The following is a 15,281-nucleotide window of genomic DNA, read 5'->3' as shown; positions in this document are numbered from 1 at the left end:
ATTTTTTGCTGATTTCATCTTCTATCACTAATATACAAGATACACAGTCCCATATATCCTAAGATCCGACCGTAAAATTCTGCAGAAATCGTTTTTTTCGATCAAATATATTTTAAAATAATCTTTAGAACGTATAGAATGGATCAATGTTGGGTTGCCTTGTTAAAAGTAGCCGCAAGTACTTCTAATTGAGCAAAATGAAATTCAATAGAAAAGTAAGAACTAGGAAGGAATGACCACAGATTACTAGTATATATTTGTAGGGAATGACATTGAGGATTGAGGAATGACAGGACACTGCTCATAAAAATAAAAACGCCTGTTAAATAAAAATAGCAATCCTGCGGGTTCTCGACGTCCTCAAATCCAGCTAGGCATAATAATTGTAGGCCTGAACATTTGTCATATACAAAAGTGATGGCAACCCCAGTTTGCGGCTATCGTGCAACTGGCAACCATGGATATGTACAAAATGCGTAAAACTTTAATTTTGTACCAAAATTATTAAAAAAATCGATGCTTCAATTTTGATGAAGAATTATGTCTGTTTACGGGCTGGCAACCCTAGGTTGCGGCCGACTTAGAGCTGGCAACCATTTATACCTTATTTTGTCACGTCATTTTCTTTCAAATGATGTAAAATTTACTGAAAAAAAAGATACATGCAAAATGCATTTATCTCATGAACATTAAACTTAATTAAAGGTACTTGCGGCTACTTTTGACAAGGCAACCCAACATTAATCCATTCTATACGTTCTAAAGATTATTTTAAAATATATTTGATCGAAAAAAACGATTCCTGCAGGATTTTACGGTCGGATTCAATACTAATAGAAAACCTCTTGAAAATCTGTCGCCGAGTAATAGAGTTTAAAAAAGTATACATTTATCTAAAATCAACTTTAATCATAGTTATTAAAGATCTTTTTTATAAAACAATGTACATGCGTGTTTACAAAGCAATAAATTTTTACGAACGACGCACGCTTCAAACTAAATTCAACCATCCGCGTATATGTTTAAAGTTTAAATTATTACAGTGCCAAAAAAAATCACTTCAATTTTACGGCCGCACTTCGCCGTTGGAACAGGGCGAAGTGAAGTATGAGTGGAGACGAACTGCTCAATATTTTTTTGTTGATTGTAATAATTTTAATACTCCATTTTTTTATTTTTCCGAAGTTTAATGTATATAGTGTGGAGTAATTATTTTGTACTTGAAATATTATGTTGTTCTAATATGTTTAACTTTATAATTAACTAAAATATACGTGTATACATTGAATATAACGCTGGCTAAAGTGGGCTTGATATAACTGTTATCCAATCTCCACATCTAACTGGATCTCGATGAAACCTAAAAAAAAATATCCTCGATAAAATAAATATTAAATAGTGACTCCACCAAATGGAACAGAAACACAGTGTGTAACCCGAACATTTCAAGTGGGCATGATAAACTACGATAAGTAGCTTTAGTATGAGTATTCGCAATTGAGATGGTTTATACCTCGTGTTGATTTATTTACAACTTAATTTTAAAACTTTTTTGTTGATCTCTTAACAAAATACCAATATTTACGATACAATTTGTATGAAATATATTAGGATAAAATTAATACTTACCGGAAATATGAAATTCCATCCTGTTTTTGCGTTTTAAACGTATGATTTTTACAATTGTTGAATGAGCACTGGGGCATTTTTCCCAGCGGAGCGTTCGAGCACTACCTACTAAATCATTCACCACTCCACCAGAATGTTGCGTTTGGTGCTCTTTTAGTGAGGTCGTTTTTTGCCGCGGACTGTGTATCTTGTATATTAGTCATCGAAGGATTTCATAAAAAAACTCTCCGCCTTCGATATTTTCAAAAGTGTTGCAGTTATCAAATTTTTGACTATAATGTAATCTGTGCTATAATGTAATTCAGCAACAAAATGACTCGGAATACACAATGATTCAGTTTAAAATTTTAAATTATAAACCAATTATAAACCCAAAAGATTTTTCGGAAAAGCCTTGCGAGAGATGCTGAAATGGCCCAAAAATGGAAATCCGCCGAAGTAAAGGTGCACTTTGAGTGTCGCTGTAGCAAAAGCTATATAAGAGCTATTATAAAAAAAAATTGTCGGCTGTACACTCTCGCCGAGACACAGCGAGGCGGTCCGAGTGCGAGAGTCTAAATGGGTGCGCTCGCACTCCGTGAGTAATTTGTATTCCATGCGCTCGCTTGTCTCGGACCCTCTCGGTCCGGTGTCGGTATTTTGCGCCCGAGACAAAGGGTCTCTTTTTTTTTTCAGGATTTGAAAATGCTTCAAAATAGACGACGAACAGAAATATTTAGACGCAAGTTTCATGCAAGTTTTTAATTCTTACTCCCTTATGAAGGCATCACAATATTGGGGTAATCATTTCAAACGTAAGTTTGAAACAATGATTTTATTGAAATAATAAAGTTCTAACGGAGAGTAAAATGATCAACAGCTCTTACACCTCCCCCCTGTAAGTACTCAAATCGTTACTTGGATTTACTTTTTGAAAATTTATGCTGGCATTACTCTTTTTTAATAAATACCAGACACAATAGATACACAGTTGTTATGCGGCACCTGGGTTCCGCTTGGGGCTTGATGTATGAAGTATGGAAAACATACTTAAAGCATATTGCCCCGTAAACAATATTATATATACAGTATATCTTTTATAGTATTAAGTACATTTAATGACTATTTTTTTAGGTTTTTGGAATGCTTCTAAAGAAGAGTTCAATATGATGGTGATGAAGGAGAGACCTATAATAGGGTTGCTGAGGATTCCTCTTCCGCTCCTTCATAATGAGGAAGTTCCGCAATATTTCGGGTTCCTCAACCGTTACCGCATCCTCATAAATAAAAATATCCTCTTCCGCTATCGCTTCCTCAAAATTTAAGAGGAATTTATGAGGAATTTCACTGCGCATGCGCGTCGCGTATCCAATCATGGCAACGCACACGCCAGATCCAGAGAATTGTATCATTCACTCATCTATTTTTTGTGTTCGTGTGTTGTGTACATTAAGCTAATGTCGGCTGTACACTCTCGCCGAGACACAGCGAGGCGGTCCGAGTGCGAAAGTGTAAATGGGTGCGCTCGCCTCGTCTCGCCTGTCTCGGACCCTCTCGGTCTCGAGCTCGTGCTCGTAGCTTTACACATTGGACTCTGTACTGTCACAGAATATTTATATAGTACTAAGATACTGTTTTTACAATCGCTGTAGATGTAAGGCTCGGAGTACAAGTGAAAACCTTCATGTGCTGTAGAGAATGAGAAAAGTATGAATTGTAGTAGGTAAAGTCAACTTGCCCCCCCCACTGCGCCATCGGCTGGCGACGCCCTTGTTTTCCAATTTTTATTTTATATAAATAACTTTTGAATTATTGCGAAAAAAATAAAACAAAAATGTTTTGTTATAAAACTTATATAATAATATTATGATCTTTCCATTTATCAAAAAAAAATTTTTGTTGAAATACTCAATTGCTGGACCGATTTTGATGATTATTGTGTGTGTTTTGAGAATGGTTTATATTCATAGTTTGGTCCACTGGAAAATGCCCTTTTAATTAAATTTTGTGTAATGTATGTACCTAGTTATGTACAGAAAGGACAAAGACTTTTGGGTTGGGTCCGCTAGTATTTATAATTTACTATCATCCTCTTCCTCGTCCGCTTCCTCTTCCGCTTCCTCATCCGCTTCCTCTTACTCAAAAAATATCCTCTTCCTCATCCGCATCCTCTAAATTTGCGCGTGACAATTCCTCTTCCTCCTCCTCTTCCTCATAATCACTTCCTCAACAACCCTAACCTATAATGAAGATAATATTATTTTAGAAGATGGTTTAAGTGAAGAAAATCCCCCTTATCACTACCACCCTCAGGAGACCACCCCCCCGTTAAGGAGACTGTTGTCAACTGTTTTCAGTGTAATTTTCGAGGCATACTAACTTTAGTAAACCATATTTAAAAATTGCTAATTTCATATTTTTTCATTTAAATCTTGACATGTCCAAATTTTGTAATGTGATATATTTTGTTATTGATACTAAACAAAATATTTTTTAGGTTAAAGAAATGCTCCTAGAGAAGAGGTCAATGTGATGATGAAGACAATTGAGAACCTATATGGAAGTTAACATTATATTTACTTCATAAGCTGCGGCTAAGAACATAATATTCATTAAAACCTTATGTTTGAATATTTTTCATTTTCATTTAATTTCTAATTGTTAAAATGTGTGTACTGTGTAATATTATACAATGTGTCCTAACACCGTTACATGCTTGTTTTTTTTTTCTTCTATTTTGGCAACTTGACACAAATTGACTGAAGGATCGGACACTGGTGTTGGGACAGTGGACACATTATATCATAGACATAATATATTATGTCTATGCATTATATTATTATGTGTCCCGTCACCAGTATCCAATGCTTTAACGTATTTATTTCTTCGATAATACTAATTATTGTTATTTTACAAATTTGTTGTTTAATAGTAATTAAGTATAATAAAGTATTTTTGTTCTACTGTTGTTTTTTTATAAAAACTGTTGATTTTATTGATTACACTCCGGACAAGCCTTCGTGGCTTATAGAGTATACATAATAATCTTAATATATATATTTCTTGTGTGCGTGTGTATGTGACTGAACTCCTCCTAAACGACTGGACCAATTTTGATGAAATTTTTTGTGTGTGTTCGTGGAGATTCGAGAATGGTTTAGATTTACAGTTTGGTCTACTGGAAAATGTTTTTTCAATTAATTTCTTATTTATAAGGAGTTGTTGATTTTGGAATGTTTTACATTAGATCCGGCGGACGGCGCTATCATCGCATTCAATATTATTCTATTTCAATTTTAGTTTGTCCTGACAGATGGTGCTACGATTAATTTGAAAAAAATTTTGTTATTCAATTCATGTGCTGATTAAAATATTAAATAAATAACACATAGGCTACAATTTTAACCGACTTTCAAAATGGGGGAGGTGTTATGTTCGTTTTCTTATATTCAACGATTACTCCGCCGTTTGTTAACCGATTTTCAAAATTTTTCTTTTGGTATATAGGCTATCATCCCAATTTGGTATTATATTCAGAAAAGTGGTGATCTGATGAAGGATCCATAAGTAATCGAGGGAACTCCTCAAAACTTATAGGGAAACATATGGTGACTTCGATTTCGTGAGAAGTATTCTAAGCATATGCTACCAACAAGTAAGATTTTGCACCGAGATATACCTGGTATACCGTGGTTCGGAAGGTGCTGAGAGAATTCCTGATTCTTTATAGATACAAGTTTGGGAGTTTCGGCGTTGTTTTAAGAACAGAAAGCATATGCTACTATGCAAATTACATTCTTCATCATCATCATCATCATCATCACTACCATATTATACCATTTCATAGTCTTTTAGATCGAGACTCGAGTTTGTCAAGCGATAATTAAAAAAAATCTATATCTACCTAATATTATAAACCTGAAGAGTATATTTGCTTGAACGCGTCAATCTCAGAAACTACAGGTCCGATTTAAAAACTTATTTCAGTGTTAGATAGATCATTTATCGAGTAAGACTCATCATTTATCGAGAAGGTTATATTATATTATTAAACACTTGACCGTTATTTGAAGCATAATAATTGAGATAGGCACTTCCGTTTCCGCAGATTTTACCTCCTTTTCTTTCCTGAATGTTGGTAGCTCTGTCAACCTTGGCGCCATCATCGAGCAGGTAGAGGGAGAATACCCGCTCGACTATGATCATTGGCGTTTTGTTTTCCGCACTCAGAAGTCATTACGTATTATACCTCCTTATTATATAACTCCCAGTTATATAATTGAAGGGATTTTTACAAAAATTACATAACTTTTACTTTCATTATTTTTCAGGAAATATAAAAAACTTATGCTGATGCAAAATAATGTTTTCTGAAATACCATATTCTGATATATTGCCACCACAGAGATATTTAAACATATGTTATAATAATTGTACATATAACTTTAGCCAGTTTTAAAAAAAATGAAAATTTATGGGTTGTACATATGTTGTTTATGTAAAAAATGAACAGTTTAGTTGTTTTTGTAACAAAACAAAATAGTTAACCTGTTTTTGCTAAAAGTTCTACATACATAATATTATTATATAATATTCTTTCAACACCAATATTATAAAGGGGAAAGTTTTGTATTTTCACATGTGTGTATGTTTATAATGAATAAACTAAATTTGATGCTATATGCTAGGCACAGATAACACTAGCTAACACTTGAAATAAATTAGGGAAAGAAGCAATACTTTTATTTCTTTAATGCAAACAACATTACAAAGACTTTATTCTTCTCCACTACTATTGTCTTCATTTTCAATTTCAACATAACTGGAGCTTGGAGTTTCTTCAGCTTCACTTCCTGCTAAAATTTGATTATAGAAATCCAATTTCGAAGAATCACTAAGAAATGTTTTTAATCTTTTTAAATCAGCAGCCTTGTTTGGGTTGAGTGGTATTTTATTTTTGTATAATGGTTCAAGGATAGCATCATTAGGAAGCGCACGTTTTGTACGGATATGGATTTTTGTCCATTCACCAGTAAAGTTGTATTTAACAAATACAAAAGGACTTTCTTTTTTTAATTTTTAACATTCGTACTTCTTTTATTCTCATGGCAGGTTTACTTTGCTTCAGGAAAAATGGCTCTAAAAATTTTTTCTTAACATAGAACGATGTTCGTTTGACAGCTATCAGTGACGTTATTTTTTTACAAAAACTGCTAAAATGCGTTCACATAAATTGTTTTTGTGAAAATCTAAAAAAGATTTGTAGTTCTTGCAAAAGTAGTCGTTTTTTAAAAGGCTATGACTTGTAAGATTGGTTGTTTTTTTAAAAACGACATACACTTTGTTATTCCATTTTTTTTAAGGAATCCAGTGTTGTCAAAATCTCGAAATCACAAAAAATGCTAGTTATGTAGTTTTTGTAAAAAACCCTTCAATTTAAGTATAAAGTGAAATAATTTCAGTGTTGTGTTTTTACCGTTTTTCAAGTGTTTTGGTAATTCACGTAAGTTATATTTTTATACATTTTTTCTTTAGAAAAGATGAACATTTCATATTAATAACGATTTTATCGTTCGTATCGTTACTTTAATAACGAATATAAATTTAAATACTACATTTAAATTTTTAAATATTAATTTTCTAGTTAAGTTCTTGTGTTTGTGTTCTTTCCTAGGTTAAGGTAGCTATTAATAATGAATAACGAATGTGAATTTGTTCATGATTCGGTAGTGACACCAGCTAACGTTAGATTTGAAACTACCCACTAATGTGGTTAATAAAAAATTGCACATTGTTCTCGTGCAAGGTCATCTAGTAGTAGTAGTTGAACAAATGATTCGAGCTCGTCATCGACTTCTACTTCACACAGCAAACGTAAATCGAGGCGCCGCCGCCACAAAAAGGGGGGGAGCAAATACAGACTGCGCTATAACCACCCTTTAGCTAAATTAACTCAAGAGGTTAATGAACTTAACAAAAAGGTTAATTATTTTTACGAAAACCGATCTATTTTTCAAAATCATGCAATTGCATCGACGATAATGTCAGTCGGGAATTGTATAGCAAATCAAATGAAAATGAAACGACCGTTAGAAATTCTTTATAACCGAATCTTGTTTCTGAAATTGAAACAAAACTTAAAGAAACGTCCGTTACGAAAACTTCTCTTTCGGAGGTTTTGGCTATATTAAATAAATATTCAACATAATAACGAATGGTCAGAAGTTCGTTATTCTGAAGTTCAAGAATTTTATAATCATATACTAGTTTTTGTTGATTTAGAGGTCAATGATGAGCTTAAATATTTAGATTTAAAAAAAAAAAAAAGCTCACGTGCACAAATCATACGCGGCATTATTATATTGCGTACTTATGCAGCGCGGAGCATTGAAATCTGCTCTTGAGAAATTGTTACAATGGTCACACGCTTCAAGCTTGACCCCTGAAGGTTTAATGAAACCGTTAAGGATTTGTATCACAACGTCAGAGTTACTTCAATTAATTTGTGGTCTGAGCTGGGCTTTGAGATCAATGAGGTTTTCAAATGAGACGCAATGCAATTATCAATTTCGTTCATGACCCAGTTCTGGCAATCATTTTATCTAAGTTAATTCCGAGTTGCTGGTGTCACTACTCGAAAAGACTGAGGGAGCTCGCAAAACCTTTGTTGCGAATAGTCAGAACAATGTTGCTGCCGCTGCGCAAGCGGGTTCTAGAGCAACAGATTGACTCGCCGCCCCCCGCAGGGGCAGGCTAAGAGTTATATATCCGCGCAGGGTATGTCTCATGGATGTTGTGCTAGCTCGCACATTTCCCATGCTCACCAGTCTGCGCAAGGCTGTTCTTACAATCGTCCCCCGCAGGGACAAACAATAAATTTTGAACCACGGTCAATGCCTAGCAATGCACGAAGTTCTTTTCACTCGAGAGCTTAGCCTACCCCCGCAGAGGCAGACTAAGAATTATATACCCGCGCAGGGTATGTCTCATGGATGTTGTGCTAGCTCGCACATTTCCCATGCTCACCAGTCTGCGCAAGGCTGTTCTTACAATCGTCCCCCGCAGGGACAAACAATAAATTTTGAACCACGGTCAATGCCTAGCAATGCACGAAGTTTTTTTCACTCGAGAGCTTAGCCTACCCCCGCAGAGGCAGACTAAGAATTATATACCCGCGCAGGGTATGTCTCATGGATGTTGTGCTAGCTCGCACATTTCCCATGCTCACCAGTCTGCGCAAGGCTGTTCTTACAATCGTCCCCCGCAGGGACAAACAATAAATTTTGAACCACGGTCAATGCCTAGCAATGCACGAAGTTCTTTTCACTCGAGAGCTTAGCCTACCCCCGCAGAGGCAGACTAAGAATTATATACCCGCGCAGGGTATGTATCATGGATGTTGTGCTAGCTCGCACATTTCCCATGATCACCAGCCTGCGCAAGGCTGTTCATACAATCGTACCCCACGGGGACAAAGAAATAATTTTGAACCACGGTCAATGCCTGGCAATGCACGAAGTTCCTTTCACTCGAGAGGAGCTCGATTGGACAACTGAGGGAACTTCCACGGCAAAAGTACCCGTGAATATGCCGCTTCTCTTTCGGATCTCGGGAATCTCTGGGATGTCGGGAATGCCAAAAAACGTAACTGACAATCAAAAATTCAGAGCGGGTCAAACTTTGAAGTTTTACCACCGTTTCTCGTTGGCAGCGCCTAGATGCTCCAGGTTATTATTATAAAGATTCTAAAAGGGTACCGCATACCATTCATGGAGAAACCACCTCGGTTCATTCCAAAATTAAACCAAAATCATTTTTCTACCACAGAGTCTGACGATATGTATCTCCAAATTCGACAAATGATATTCCAGGGTGTCTTAGAAGTTGCCAGCCCCTTGCCAAGTTTTATTTCGACAATGTTTCTGGTCCCTAAGGTCGACGGGTCCTGCCGTCCTATTTTCAATCTTTCCACTCTATTCGATTATGTTTTGACTCAGCCTTTCGGGCTCATAAATGTTCAACTAATGACAGTTTCGTTTTGCAACCCGACGATTGGCTTTGCAAAATATACCTGTCCCAAGCTTATTTTACCTGGCAGTCGCTCCATCGCACTGACGGCTCCTACGTCTGTATACAAGGGAAAGTTGCTGCAAATTACTTGCTTATTGTCCGGTCACCTGCTTCCCTGACCAATTGGGTTAAACAAACCCTCAGAGAGCAAGTTCTGCGTATCATCGTTTATTAGGACGATTATCTTATTGCTTATTAAAACAAAATCATCCTACAGAAGCATGTCCACATTTTGCTTCAAAGGCTTTACTTACGCCTCAACAAGACCTGGTATTTCTAGGTGTTCGTTGGAACACGTTTCAAAACGAAAAGCTACTTCCAGGCGAGAAAATGTCTAAAATTCATCAAAAGATTTTACCAGTCCTGCCTTTTTTGACTGCCATAGTGTTTCAAACAGCTTGGACCCCCTGGAATTACGCCGAGATGTTGCTTCACTCTGCATCCTCTATGGGTTGTATCACGGGGAGTGCTCTGAGGAATTGTTCGGAATCATACCACCTGCAACTTTTCGCTATCGTCCCACGCGAAAAACATACCAACCTCATCATCTTGATGAGTGGCAGTCTTCCACAGTGCGTTTTTCGCGTAACTTTCTGCCGCGCACTGTAAAACTCTGGAATGAACTGTCACCAGCAGTATTTCCGGACCGATACGACCTGCAAAACTTCAAGAAAAGAGCGTATACCCTCTTAAAAGGCCGGCAACGCACCTGCAGCTCTTCTGATGTTGCGAGTGTCCATGGGCGACGGTAGTTGCTTACCATCAGGTGACCCGTTTGCTCGTTTGCCCCCTTATTTAATAAAAAAAAAAAAAAAAAAAAGTCCTGAGTCCTGACAAAGAGTCTGGTAGATCTAAAGACCTTACAGAGCATCCTCGGTCTCCTGAACTTCGCCAGTTTCATAGTACCGAAGGCTACATTACCGAGCTCTCTTGTCTCTTCTCATAGACTTGGATAAGTCCGCATTTCCGAATCGCTGCTCTCTACCGAGACAAGCGTTACGTTTAGCGACGATCTTCGGTGGTGGTTGCAAAGTCATCATCTATCAACTTCCATTCATTGGGGTCCACCATCGCACTGCTTGGCAACAGATGCGTCGGACCTAGCTTGGGGTGCTCAATTCGACCACCTTTCCTTAACGGGGACATGGTCAGCATGAGAATTTCATGCATTACAATCAGAAAGAGCTTCTAGCGCTCTGCTTCTCCGAGGTCAGCAGTCAGCACCAGACTCTCACTCGCTCGACAGTTCTTTGGCAGAGCGACAATCGAACAGCTATAACCTATATTTGGGACGAAGGTCGCACCAGGTCAGATGCCCTGATGGACATAACCATTCAGATTTTTCGAGTTATTGGATCATTCCCAAATCTGTTAACTTCTTGCACGGAGAAGATCAGAAAATGCGGCTTACTTGTGTGACCGATCTATTTGCTTCCGCCGAAGCTCATGTAGTGACTAATTATGTAACTCTCGACTTGACCGATCAAGCAGGTTTATATCACGATGCTATGATGCTCACAAGCCGACGGCCACAGTCCTTGCAAAATTCTTAGCTTATCTATTTTTAATAGATTAAGCTCTCTTATAACACTATTTTCTTACTTATGTAGATATCTTCCATGTCTGATACAGAGATTTCTGGCCCTTTAAGTTCTTACGGTTTGGTAAAACATGTTAAAATCTATTGCATTGAAAAAGCTTGTACAACATAAATTAAAAACTTATTGAAGTCTTATACTGTTGACGCCAGTTGACGCAAGTCATTTGTATTTTTTAGACATACAGATATTTTGCTTTTGTTTTCGTCGGGCAGACGTGTACATGATCTTACACACTGTAAGAAAACAGTGGTTTAAAATTCTTAATGTGATTAATTTATTTAGTCATAACTAAAACGAACAGTTCTGATTCTAGGCAATCTAGCTGGAAGATTTTAAGCAATCCCAGTAATAAGCAACCTTGCTGTTTACTGGTTGCTTGTCTGAGACAACTGCACCACCAGGTAACGTCCGCTCAGCTATGGCTGAAAGTTGGATAGACAATGTATCCATTCATGAAATACTTTTGGGGCCGTTATTGAAAATCGGTACAAAAACTAGTACTTTAATCTAATTCTAACGATTTAAGAAATTATTTTGTTCCTTTAGTTGATTTCATTATGTCCATATCAAAGCTTTTACAAGTTGTATTTTTGATTTGTCAATGAGTTTTTGGTGTAGTAATTGTGTAAAAAAGTGTTTGAACACTGGATTTTCTATTCCATCACTCTTATATCACCTATATATTCATTTATAAAGTTTTAGAAGTATTCCCACAAGGAATTACTATTTTTATTTTATATTGTTATATTTTTTTTTCACATTGGCGTCTTACTTTTATTTTGTCACATTGGCGTAGGGTCGGATGTCTCACATTGAACCAGGCAGCTACATTTAACCACCATTTTATTTCCAAAATGCGACGTTGCCAATTTCTGCAAAAATGGCTGAAAGAGAGGTATTTACTATCTCTGTCTGCCCACTAGTTTGCGTGGCGCCAGCGCGCGAAGAGGTTGTGTGAGAAGCATTTTTACGAAAATGAACTCGAAAAGTAAGTATTCTTTACAAATTTCTTTCTTTTTTCACTTTTTTACAATCAATGATATTGGTCTCTTTATATTAAAACTGTATACTGTAGTTATCCAGCTTGAAAATGCACCTTAATTCGTTACTGTGCGAGATTATTTTCTGGCTAAAATTTTGAGATTAGTTGCCAAAATGTGGTCTGTCCCACAATGAGCCACTTGTAGGTGGTACACATTGAACCATGGCTCAATGTGCACCACCCCACAGGTTAAATGTGTACTAATACCATAATTATTTATTTTGTTACAGTATGGCGCGAAATAAGGTGTTAGTAAGAAAAAGAGGTGGACATTCAGCTGCCAATAATTGCATAGATCAGGCGAAAGTATTAGAAAACTTATGACATTGCGTTCCCAACTTTACGACGTTACGTAGAAAAATACTTGCACGTCAACGTAGAGGACCTTGCTAGGAAGAGATTGCTACCGAATTATGACAATCATCTCATTTTTACCAGCGAACAAGAAGATGTTTATAAACAGTACATTTTAGAATGCACTTTAAAATTTTATGGACTGACCCCAAAAGACTGTCGTAAAGTAGCGTACCAAATGGCGATGGTAAATAACATAACTATCCCTTATAGTTGGCAGCGAGAAAAAATGGTCTAATAATTGAACGAAAAGTTTAAGAAAAATGTTTTGTTATGCTTAAAGTAGGTCTAGGTTATAAGATTTAGAGCTTTTATTAATTATTTTGTGATAAAAATCATGTTGCTCAAGTACAAATGAACAGTGACGTTGTAAACTTTAGTTTTATGGTAAAATAATAAATATAATACTATCGATATTTAGCTTTTTATTACATTACAAAGCAATTTAAATACAAATTAGTCTAAATGTAAATGATTTATAAGGCGGTTCAATGTGGAAAATACCCCGGTTAAATGTGTACCTCCCAAAGGACACATTTAACCAAATCTAATTTTTTATAATTTATTTTTTATTGCTAAAACCAAACAGAATTTTAAATAAAATTGTTGGCCTTATTGAAGTTAAATAAATTTTCAAACTATATTTAAAAAAATTTGGGGAATTAATTTAGAAACAAGCATTCTACGAGACTTTGAAATTTACCCGATTCAATGTGAGACAACCTACCCTACATCATCACCAGGCGATAACAAACACGTCTCAATTATTATGCTTCAAATAACGGTCAAGTGTTTAATAGCAGCGTTTTACCCTGAAATAAAACGCTTATTAAATACTTACCTTATTTGAAGCATAACTTTATTTCTGCCTGGTGTAATTTCGACTCAATGATCATAGTCGAGCGGGAATTCTCCCTCTACCTGCTCGATGATGGCGCCAAGGTTGACAGAGCTACCAACATTCAGGAAAGAAAAGGAAAACGGAACGGAAACGGAACGGAAACGGAAGTGACTGTCTCAATTATTATGCTTCAAATAAGGTAAGTATTTAATAAGCGTTTTATTTCAGGGTAAAACGCTGCTATTACTCTAAGACTAATCCGACAGAAGAAACTCAGGAAAATGTGGGAAAAACGGGGGAAATATTTTTTATGGGAAAATGTAGCTACGGATTCTGTAAAATTTCTAATTTACGCGGGCGAAGCCGCGCGGGACATCTAGTTATTATGTATATTTTAAACTATTTGTGTAAATATTTTATTTATATAAAAGTATTTTCATATACTTTTGAACATACGGGTCGAATTAATAACATCATTTTTTTGATGTTGGAAAAATCTATATTAACGTGATAAAAATCTATAAATTTAAATCTATAACATATTGGTCGATAGCTGTAGTCTAATTTTATGTTTTTATCGATATACGCCCATCCCTACAATCACACTACGGCAATTGCACACAAGCATAAAATGACCACACGCTGGCGAGCTAATGGCGGCTCTCGACATAGGCGAACGCGTTGGCCAACGCGTCTGCAGACGCGTTGGCCCAATGTGTAGAACGGGCGTTCGCGCGTTGGCCGTAGGTATTTAGACGTTGGCCAACGCGCGAACGCCCGTTCTACACATTGGGCCAACGCGTCTGCAGACGCGTTGGCCAACGCGTTCGCCTATGTCGAGAGCCGGCATAAGAAGCTATCTACTTATAGCCCGTCAAAAAAGTCACGACATTAATAGAGTCGCCACTTGTTTCCGGTGTGGCCTCTTATGGCCACACTGTATCCAGTCACTATAAAAGATTTTGATACTTTAAATTAAATAAAAAAACACGTTGTAAATATAATTTATATAATATATTATGTAGTTAAGAAAATTTAAAATAATTATGATGTAGTTGTAGTGTGTGTTTAATTTACGACATTACAACTTACAAGAAACAATCTAATCTATGTAAAATATTATAATCTTTGTATATGTCATAGTCTGTCTCTGTCAAGAAAGTGAAGAATTTAAAAAGTGGCATCATCCCTTTCAAATCAATCTAAGAAAAACCGGCCAAGTGCGAGTTGGACTCGCCCATGAAGGGTTGCGCAGCAGCAATAAGGTATATTTCTATGAAATTAAGAGGTTTTTGATTTATTTTCATATTTCAGTTATTTTAATGAAAGTTAAATTAAGGTTTACCATTTATGACGTATAAAAAAACTACTGGCTAAATCTCGTTCGAACCAATTTTCGTTGGTAGTTTTTGTAGTAATGTACATCATATATTTTTTTAGACTTATCATGCCCCTACATTTTTTAAAGACCTATTCATAGATACCCCACACGCATAGGTTAGATGATTTTTTTTTTGTTTCAGTTGTATAATATGATACAACTGAAACAAAAAAAAAATCACAATTTTTTAATTTTTGTATCAAAATCTTAAAGCGGTTCACAGACTACATCTACTTACCAAGTTTCTATAGTTATATTATACTCTTATAGTTTCGGAGAAAAGTGGCTGTGACATACGGACGGACAGACAGACAGACAGACAGACCGGCAGACAGACAGACAGACAGTCATGACGAATCTATAAGGGTTTCGTTTTTTGCCATT

The sequence above is a fragment of the Aricia agestis genome, chromosome 15, assembly GCF_905147365.1.
Source record: "Aricia agestis chromosome 15, ilAriAges1.1, whole genome shotgun sequence".
Taxonomy (NCBI): Eukaryota; Metazoa; Arthropoda; class Insecta; order Lepidoptera; family Lycaenidae; genus Aricia; species Aricia agestis.
This window is presented reverse-complemented; position numbering follows the sequence as displayed.